Below are 10,200 nucleotides of genomic sequence, written 5' to 3'. Positions count from 1 at the left end.
CTTGCAGGGAGGCTGCTGGGGCGGGGGGGGGGGGGGAAGCACCTCACTTTTGGCCACAGCTCTTTGCCTTGCCTGGTGGAGATGTAGGAGAACCCTCTCGCCGAGGGGGCGCCTCACCCACTGCCTGGACAGCCTGGGCTTGAGGACAGGCCGCGCATGGCAGGGGGTTTTGGGGGATGTCTAAGAAGATTCTAAGAGCATGTTTACACAATTTTACGAAAGCTATCTTAGGGGAGATATGCAAGTAGAGCTTAGTTGGATATGGTCTGATCGTGTTAAATAAACAAGCTCCCTGCATCCCATTGGTTGCTGATTGGGAACGTAGCTATTAGAATTTTAATTCTAGCCAGTGAGTAACGGTACCCGGGCAGGCATCCAACCGAGTGCCATGAATCGGTCCTGCATCCAGGATGGGGTTGGCTCTTAGCTCATTCCCTCCTCCCCTCCAAGGCCACTGGTATCTGCCCATCCATTTCTTTTTGTGACAGAACAGAAAACATTCGACTTTGGGAGTTTTGCTCCCCCCATCTCCTGAGGGGATCACAGCCAACAGATAAGAAGGCATTTATAAACCAAGCAGCCTAGGACTAGGCCTGGTGAAGTGGCTGTGGTTCTGTCCTGGCCCTGGCTGGCAGGGATGCGGGGGGCGGGCAGGCCCCACCGTGCCAGGCTGGGTTTTGATGCCTAGAACCAGCTCAGACAACCTTCAGAGGTGGAAAAGACAGCAGTCTAATGTGCCTTTGGTGAGAGGACCTAAAAAACTCCCCCATTCACAGGCAAAAGTGTTTGTTGTGAAAACATCCCAACTTGGCAGCAGGGAGACTCTCACCACCATTTCAGCATTGGCTCTGTGAAATTCAAGAGACTGCAGGGAGGACAACCTCTCTCCCAAGGGAGGTCTCCGACAGGACACTAAAAGAAAGACCCCTCATCAGAGTCCAAATGAAACATTCTCAGAATTTCCCGACATGAATTAAACAAGCCGATTTTATTAGATCAATATGAAGGGATTTGAAACTAATTAACCAGCGTGGAGATCAGATGAGCCAATGACAGCGAGACAATGGAATGAAAACTTGGCTTGTCCGTAAAAGGCCTGCCTGAATTCAGACACTGTAATAACACCGGGTCTCACTCACTGTGGAGGAAATTCCAATTGCTCAGTAAAAGAAAGTAAGGTGGGTGACAAATTCACTGTCACCAGCAATCTTCTTCAGGGAATATCCTCTTCATGACACTCCGATTGATTTTCCATTCCTGGAAGGAACAGAAGGAAGCAGAAGTGATCAGAAAACATAAATATCTTTTAATAAAGCCAGGCAGGATGCTGGAAGAACACATGTGTACAAGAGAAATAAACAAGAAAAATAATGCACTTGGGAAAATGAGTTTCCAGCATCAACGGGGTGACTGAGACAATAAAATTGGGATGGGAAACAGCGTGGAGCCTCTTACCACACGGCTTGCCTGGCAGCCACATCCTCAAGGCGGAGGCAGGGGAAGCTCACGTGTGGGGGGGCCAGTTTCCTCCTCTCCTGAAACAAACATTTGGGTCAGATGAACTCTAAGGTCCCTTCGGGCCCCAAGATGCTACTATTCGTTACTACAGTAATGCCCCCTTCTCCGTGGTTTTGCTTTCTGAGGTTTCAGTTACCCGTGGTCAGCAGCGATCCGTGGTTGGCCGCAGTCCAGGAGCAGATGATCCTCATTCTGAAGGTCAACAGTATCTTCTTGTAGACTTTCTCCTGTCGCTGAAGGTCAATAGTAGCCTAACGCTATGTCACGAGGCCTACCTCGTTCACCTCACTCATCTCATCGTGTAGGCATTTTACCATCTCACATCATCACAAGAGTGAGTTCGGTACAATAAGATCTTTTGAGAGAGAGAGAGACCATATTCACATAATTTTTATTACAGTATATAGTTATAATTGTTCTATTTTATGATTCTCTCTTACTGTGCATAATTAATAAATTAAGCTTTATCATAGGTATGCATGTATAGAAAAAACATAGTATACAGTTTTGATGCTTAGATACTACTATCCACAGTTTCAGGCATCCACTGGGGGGCCTGGAACGTATCCCCTGTGTGGATAAGGGAGGACTACCGCATTCCAGAGCTACCCTGAGAGAGGCCCAGGTCGGCTTTGACAGAGAACTGGTGATAACTGCATTGTGGGAGGACAGAGTGGGGACTTCTAAATCAGGGCTAGACCTGACCTCCACACACTCTCTTCATTTATCAGAATCTTCTCAGGACCCAGTCAGGTTGTCTCATATTATTTTATACCAGCCTAACGCTAGGCTGTCTGTGTGGTGGCTCAAAATGTACGCATCCCTCATGTCTCCTGAAGTGGTGAAAAGCCCTCAGCTTTTGGAGTCAAAAAGAACTGGATTCAAATCCCCACTATATCACCAGCTAGTTGTGTGATTCTAGACTAGTCACTTCCACATAATGGAGTATTAGGCAGCCATTAAGAAGAACAAAGGGCTCTGTAAGGACTTACATGGAGAAATGTCCACAATGTATTATTTAATAGTACACCAAAAGGTGGAAGCAACCCAAGTGTCTATCAATGGATGAATGGACAAACCAAATATATATATATATATATATATATATATATATATATGCCCATTGGGATATTATTCAGCCTTTAAAAGGAAGGAAATTCTGACATATCCTATAACATAGATGAACCTTGAAGACAGTACGCTAAGTGAAATAAGCCAGTCACAAAAGGACAAATCCTGTATGATTCCATTTATCTGAGGTGGTCAGATTCATAAAAATGGAAAGTAGAGTTGGTGGCTACTAGAGGTGGGGTGGGGGAGGGGAGGATAGTGAGGCAGTGTTTAATGAGTACAGCTTTTCAGTTCGGGAAGATAAAAAAGAGTTCTGGAGATGGATGGTGGCGATAGTTGCCCAACAATGTGAATGTACTTAATGCTACTCAACTGTACACTTAAAAGTGGTGAAAATGGTAAAATTCTATGTGATGTATGTTTTCTACAATAAAAAAGGTAAATAGCAGAACAGTAAATATGATATGATCCCATTTTGGTTACAATTTTTTTCAATCTCTATATTGTCTATGAACAGAGGAAAGTCTGGAAGGATACATACCACACCGGTCACCATGGTTACTTTGGGGGAGTGGGGTTGGAAAGGGGTGCTAACGGATACTATGATTTACAAGTTACATGCGTCTCAAAGCACAAGAGCTTGTGTTCAGTTTTGACAGGGCAATGCCAATCAAGTCTGACTCTCAAAAATCCCTCTGTTTCCAAAGGAAAAGGTATTCATCATGACTCTGGTTACTCCTTCCTGGAATGCAGTCTGTGGCTTTCCATTTTTTACCAAGTACAATCCAAACCCCTTAGCCTGGTATTTCAAGCCCTGCAACCAGCCTCTTACTCTTCCCTTTTAACTGCCTCCATGCGCTCGTATCACAACCATTCCCTGCTCCCTGAGCACAGTTCTTCACCTCTGTGGCTTTGACCAAACCATTCTCTCTCCCCACTGTCCTCCCCCTCGGTCTCTGCCTCCCGATACCTCATCCATTCTTCCAGGACACAGTCTCTGAATTCCTCCAGTGGAAGTGATTTCTCCTTCCTCCCTCAAGGCAATCATGACATCGAGCTCATCTCCGATTTGTCTGTGCATATACATCTTCTCTCCCCTCATGGACCCGACACTCCTTGGGAGAAGGGACTGGGCTTTATGCAGCCTGGTGTGCAAGGCACCTACCACAGTGTAATCGTACAATAGCAACAATGGGGATGGGGGGAGAGCGCCACACGGTGCCACCCGCACAACCCCGAGTGCAAGTGCCTCCTTAAATGTCACACCCTTGGGGCGCCTGGGTGGCTCAGTCGTTAAGCGTCTGCCTTCGGCTCAGGTCATGATCCCAGGGTCCTGGGATCGAGCCCCACATTGGGCTCCCTGCTCCGCGGGAAGCCTGCTTCTCCCTCCCCCACTCCCCCTGCTTGTGTTCCCTCTCTCTCCGTGTCTCTCTCTGTCAAATAAATAAATAAAAAATAAAATCTTTAAATGTCGCACCCTCGGCACCTGCCTCACCTCACTTAGTCCCAGCTGCTACCATTCACTGAGTGCCCGCACACCAGGCACCGACCTCACCAGATTTCTGTGGTATAGGTGGTATTTTCCCCATTTTGCAAATGAAGAAACCGTGGCGTAGAGATTAAATAACTTGCCTAAGATCGTATCGCAAAAACGGGAATTTGAACTCAGCCCTGACTTTCTAAAACATATGATCCCAATAATTACAATCGACTGCCCCACCAGTAGGCTTGCACATGCAGTAGGCGCTCAATACTTGAGTGTTTAATGACTTCAATCTGAGAGAGGGCAGCATGCCGCCGGGAGAGCGCAGGGATGGGTGACACAGTGCTGTGAAAACCTTCGGTAAGCACTAGAAATATCAGCTCATTCCCGCTTGCCACCTTCAAAAGAAAACCCCATCCTGGTTCTACTGCTCTGTTCAACCACAGCTTTCTCTTCACTCTCTTCCTCAATTTCAACACCCATTTTCTCTCCAACAGAAGCCTCATCCTCTCCCCCAAAGAGCCAGGCTCTGCTTATATCTTAGAACCTCTCGGATCCTGTCCTCAGACGCGCAGACTTGATTCGGCCACTCGACCTTTTGTGCTCTCCGGCAGCGCTGCTGGCGCAGAAGATGGGAAAGACTGTCAGACCCTGAGAAGAGATTCCAGGGGCTCTCGGAAGGGCAGGAAGGAGGGGCTGCCTGCTGCCGAGGGAAGGGGGGACCCCTGTGCATCAGCCCTTCCTCAGGAGCGCACAGCCCCAGCACGTGGTGTATCAAGACCTGCGCTGCCCGCATGCGGCCCCTGAAAAGGGTGGCTAGTCTGAACGGAGATAGGCTCTAGGTGTAAAACCGGATTCCAAGGCTTAGCAGAAAAAAAAGACTGCAAACTCTCGCATGAATAATTTTTAATGTTGATATGTTAAAATGGTAAGATCTTGGATAATTAGATTCAATATACATATTGTTAAAGTCAATCTCACGGTTTCTTTCTAGTTTTTTTTTTTTAAGATTTTATTTATTTATTCGACAGACAGAATGAGGGAGAGAGGGAGAGAGAGAGCATAAGCAGGGGAAGCAGCAGGCAGAGGGAGAGGGAGAACCAGACTCCCCGCTGAGCAGGGAGCCCGATGCAGGCCTTGATCCCAGGACCCTGAGATCATGACCGGAGCCGAAGGCAGCCACTTAACTGACTGAGCCACCCCAGTGCCCCTCTTTCTAGTTTTTTTAATAGGACTAGAAAATAGGAAATTACACATGTGACACATTTCTGGTCAGAGCCCATCCAGACCTGCAGACTCTGTTTCAGACCCAAATGCCAGTGTAGGCATTTTACCATCTCACATCATCACAAGAGTGAGTTCGGTACAATAAGATCTTTTGAGAGAGAGAGAGACCATATTCACATAATTTTTATTACAGTATATTGTTACCAACTCTTATCCAACCACTGGGGGGTCCCAGCTGCCTGGACTCAACTTAATCCCACTTGGACTTTCTGTACAGCCACATCTATAGTGACGCATACTCTGGAACTTAGAAGCATCCTGGCCTCTGAAGCCAACTGCAGAGTATGAGAATAAGAAATAGCTGGATCTTCGTGCATTCACTCATATTTCCCTCTCCGGCCCATCTCCCTGGCTTCTTTCATTTAGGACACTGGTTCTCAACGTGTGGTCCCTGGACCAGCAGCATTGCATCACCTGGGAACTTGAACTTGTTAGAAATGCAATTATCAGACACCATCCAGAAATTCTGATTCAGAAACTGTGGGGATGGGGCCCAGCAATCTGATTTTTAGTAAGCACCAAATGTTATTCTGATACATGCTAATGTTTTCTTTTTTTTTTCCTTTTTTCAAGTTTTTATTTAAATTCCAGTTAGTTAACATACAGTGTAATATTAGTTTCAGGTATAGAATTTAGTGATTCATTGCTTACATATAACACCCAGTGCTCATCCCAATAAATGCTCTCCTTAATGCCCATCAGCCATTTAGCCCACCCCTACCCACCTCCCCTCCAGCTACCCTCAGTTTGCTCTCTATATTTAAGAGTCTGTTTTCTGATTTTATCTCTCTTTTTCCCCCCTATGTTCCATCTGTTTTGTTTCTTAGATTCCACATGAGTGAAATCATATGGTATTTGTCTTTCTCTGACTTATTTTGCTTAGCATAATATACTCTAGCTCCATCCACATCATCGCAAATGGCAAGATTTCATTCTTTTGATGGCTGAGTAATATTCCATTGTATATATATATACCACATCTTCTTTATCCATTCACCAGTTGATGGACATTTGAGCTCTCTCCATACTTTGGCTATTGTTGATAATGCTGTTATAAACATTGGGGTACACGTGCCCCTTCGAATCAGTATTTTTGTATCCTTTGGGTAAATACGTGGTAGTGCAATTGCTGGACTGTAGGGTAGTTCTAACATGGATGTTTTAAAACCACTGTCTTGGTGCACTGTTTCTCAAACTTTGCTGCGTATTAAGACCACCTGGGGAGCTTTTCATCTGGGCTTTCCCAATGCCCAGATCACACCCCATGGCAAGTAAATCAGAATCTCTGGGGGTGGGACCCAGGCATCAGTTTTTTAAAAACCCCTCCCTTGATTTCAGTGTGCAGCTAGGGTTGAGCACCATCGTCTAAGGGTAAAGGACTTGAGAATTATCAGCCAGAGCTGGGCAGGCTGCAGTATGTAAGCGAGACAACCTTACTGGGGGAGGGGATGGGGAAAGACAGGGCAGTGCATCTTCTAATGGCATGAGAAAGAGGCTGAACTGCGCACGCCCAACCTAGAAGGTCTCTTTCAGTAGGTCAGCCGCTGTAATGAAACAGGGTTTAGTTCTTTAGATATTCTGAAGTTGAAATGACATACGGAAAGGGAACAGCTTTTCCCACAGTCCACCCAGAGGAGAGGTCAAGAGAGGCCCGGGTCCAGGTATGTTTAAATAAAGAGATGTCTCAATAGGGTTCCAAAAATTGTGATACATTTTAGAAACTTACATTTATTAAATTAAGGTTTGTAACACATGTAAAATTTAAAACATACACAAGGCAATGTAATCATCCTATTCGCAATGTAATAGCAGGATTTATTTTTAAAATTCATGGGCATGGTACCAAAATTTGGCAGAAGTTTAAAGCCAATGATAATTTCCTTCTTCCAGTCCTATTAGCATATCTTTGGGGATGAAATTTTCAAAAATCCAAATTTGAGCCCTTCGGTGACCGTGAGACCCATGGATGAAAGGCCCTCCTTTGCTGTGCCCCGGGAAAGGTGGGTTGGGGTACACGGGAAGGAAGTGGGGGCTCTGCAGGTGTGCACACACAATGCCAGCCCCCCACTAACCCCCACCTGCCCAACACACAACCTGTGCTGTATCTGCCATTCACCGCCCTCCTGGCCTCTGGTACCTCCTTGTCTGTAGGCAACAGGACTCAGAACAATGACAGTCCCAGGACCCCCGCTATCCACCTTATCAAAGTAATTCCTCCAGTTTGATACACAGTTGTCTGGGGAAGGGAGGAATTGTGGAAACACTTCCTTTGGGCAGAGCATGCAGTATTTTGGGTTTATAAAAGCACATATTCTTGGGTTCCAGAGGCTAGCCTCAGCTCAGGACTCGATGGGACATTAGGCTTTAGGAAGAAGAGAAAGCAGTTCCAGACTGAACAATTATTGCCTGAGTAGCAGGCACGTCAGTGAGGAGCTGCAGTTGGTCCCAGGGTATATGTTTTCTCCTCCAAGAGGTGAACTCAGAGACGTGGCCACTCAAGTGACCCCCAGCCGCATGCCTCAGAGGTCTCTAAGAAGGCCCATGGCCTGTGGGATCCACATAGTGCAGGCAGCTTACGTACCACAGGATGAGGAGTAGGGGGGTTGGGGGTGGGGCAGGGAGGAAACGGCAGCCTTGTCGTCACTGGCTCCCTGTGAATCCACGGCTGCCGCAGTCTTCCTGTTTCCTAGAGATACAAGCCCAGGCCTCATGCAATCTTCTCTCCTGGAGACCAAAGCTTCTCCGGAAGAAGGTCCACACCCAGGCAGAGGAGGGTGAACACTGGGATTCAAAGTCCAAGGCCAGCCGTTACATTTCACAGAGGGATCAGCCACTATAAACCCATGGCAAAGTCTGATTCCTTGGTCTCATTTGCCCCATTACCTTCCCTCTGGGTCCATAGGTTCCTGAGTTTCTTCAGCCTAGGAAAAACACGAGGAGGAGAGGGAAGAAAGGGAGAGGAAGGAGGGAGGGGCAAATAAGCACAAGGCCTGCCCACAGCCCCAGGGCACCAGGGTGGTAAACACTTGGAGGGAAGCCAGCTGTCTGGCACCTCGAATCTTCCACATCTCCCCAGCCAAGACTCAGACTTGTATATTCTGGGCTCTTTCTGCCTCATTTCACCCAGGCTTTAACGTACCCAGACCTCGGTCTGGGTTCTGTCCAAAACTTTCCTCTGGCAATCTAGATTGTAATGCAAGATGTACATTCTCAGAATCAGATTTCTGAGGCCTCAATGCAGGACAGTGTGGACTTAGCAGTCTGGCTACATTCCATTTCCGTCAGCCCATCAGATGAATACCAATGAGATGTTCATCGCTTCCACAGGATTCGGGAGACAACAATGGCCCAGGTAAATCGGAAGGACCCAGCCAGAGCTCAGCTGGTCTAGCTATTTAGGGAGAATAAGAACATAGAGGGTCTGAGATGATTAGTGGAATCAATCCTGAGGTTGTCATATTGCTCCTCCATTGGCCATACAGCTACTGGTCCTAAAATCCACCCCTCGATTCTGTAGGATGGAAGACTGCTTTCAAGAGACAAATCCCAGAGAGTCTTGCAACAAGTACCACAATAATAATAATAATAGCATTAGTACTGATGGTGGACATGCATCACTTTCTGTGTGCCAGGCACGATTCTAATGATTCACATGGATTTACTTGGCATAGGATCTCTGGGGCAAGGTAAGGACCAGCCTCACCAAGGTGGCCTTAGGCAGCTCCCCGGGGGACAGTCCCTTCCACGATGCTAGTTCTTTGACACAGACCCATCATGACTCTTCAACCTTAACCTGCGAGTTCAAGTCTTAGCCAGCTGAGGACCCAGGCCGACCCCTCATCCCAGGGAAAAGGGGAGCAAGCCCCCGGCAACTGCACTAAATGAGCTTGCCTTTAGGAGAAACACAGGAAGGAGTGAGTGTGAGCATCTTGAGGAGGCAAACGCTGTCTGATCATTGCTATTGCCCCCCTAGGGAGCCGTGGGGGTGAAGGGGTTGTCTCATTTTATGAAAATATGATCTATAAAAAGCCTAAATTAAAATGATTCAGAAAATTATTATTGTCTCTATAAAGCAACCTGCTCTGGAGTACCTTTCTGTATTTCCCTAAGTATATTTAAAACAGGATTTCAAAATTAGATTTACTGAAACCTCATCAAGCACACATGCAGTGCATGGCGCACAGCTATGTAAGTGCTCCTAAACCCCTGGTTTGCAAGAACCTTATTTTTCGAGGAGTGTGGTGGCCTGTGTGGGGGAGGGGGAGAAGGGAGCACAAACAACATCACACAGCTGCTGACCCTGTGTTGGCCCTGGGCGTTTTGGCATCACCATGTGGTCCTCACAAGACACCCTTGGGGGATATACCACCATCTCCATTTACAGATGAGGAAACTGAGGCTAGGGAGGTCAAATGCCATCCTCCTTAGTGCATAGCCATTAATAGTAGAGCTTTGTTAGAAGCCAGGCTCTCCTAACCCCAACGACCAGAACTACAGACAAGGTGCAAAGACTAACAGTTAGTCCCATGGCTCCCTAATCACAGATGTGGCTGCAGAATCCTGTCATTTCCCTTCTTTTTGGCCTTCTTTGTCTTCTCCATCCAGTCAGAATGAATTTTAGCTGTGTCCCGAGCGGAGTCTGCTTTCGGCTGCAAAGAGCAACTCAGTCGCTGGGGCCAGCCCAGCTGGTGGGTCTGTGAATTAATGCCATTTCCAGAGCCGTTCTCCAAAAACCACAGCTTGACTAGGAGGACTCAAATGCCTGTGTCTGTCCATAAGGGCATCCCTCGAAGCTGCCAGGTTGACCAAGAGGTGCCCTGGCGGTGGAACCACACAGGTGC

The 10,200-nt window shown here is 47.1% G+C and overlaps 1 long non-coding RNA gene across 1 annotated transcript; it reads right to left on the bottom strand.

Moving 5' to 3' along the window:
- Positions 1-354: 354 nt before the first annotated feature.
- Positions 355-1,871, bottom strand: LOC116632615. The gene is made up of 3 exons (XR_004299478.1): positions 1,655-1,871; positions 1,456-1,535; positions 355-1,257 (listed from the first exon to the last, which is right to left on the bottom strand). It is a non-coding gene; the product is annotated as an uncharacterized LOC116632615 (long non-coding RNA).
- Between the last annotated feature and the right edge of the window lie 8,329 nt (positions 1,872-10,200).

This window comes from Phoca vitulina, unplaced genomic scaffold, assembly GCF_004348235.1.
Source record: "Phoca vitulina isolate PV1807 unplaced genomic scaffold, GSC_HSeal_1.0 scaffold7, whole genome shotgun sequence".
NCBI lineage: Eukaryota > Metazoa > Chordata > Mammalia > Carnivora > Phocidae > Phoca > Phoca vitulina.
The sequence above is the reverse complement of the archived record's forward strand: the minus strand, read 5'-3'. Positions and strand labels throughout refer to the sequence as shown.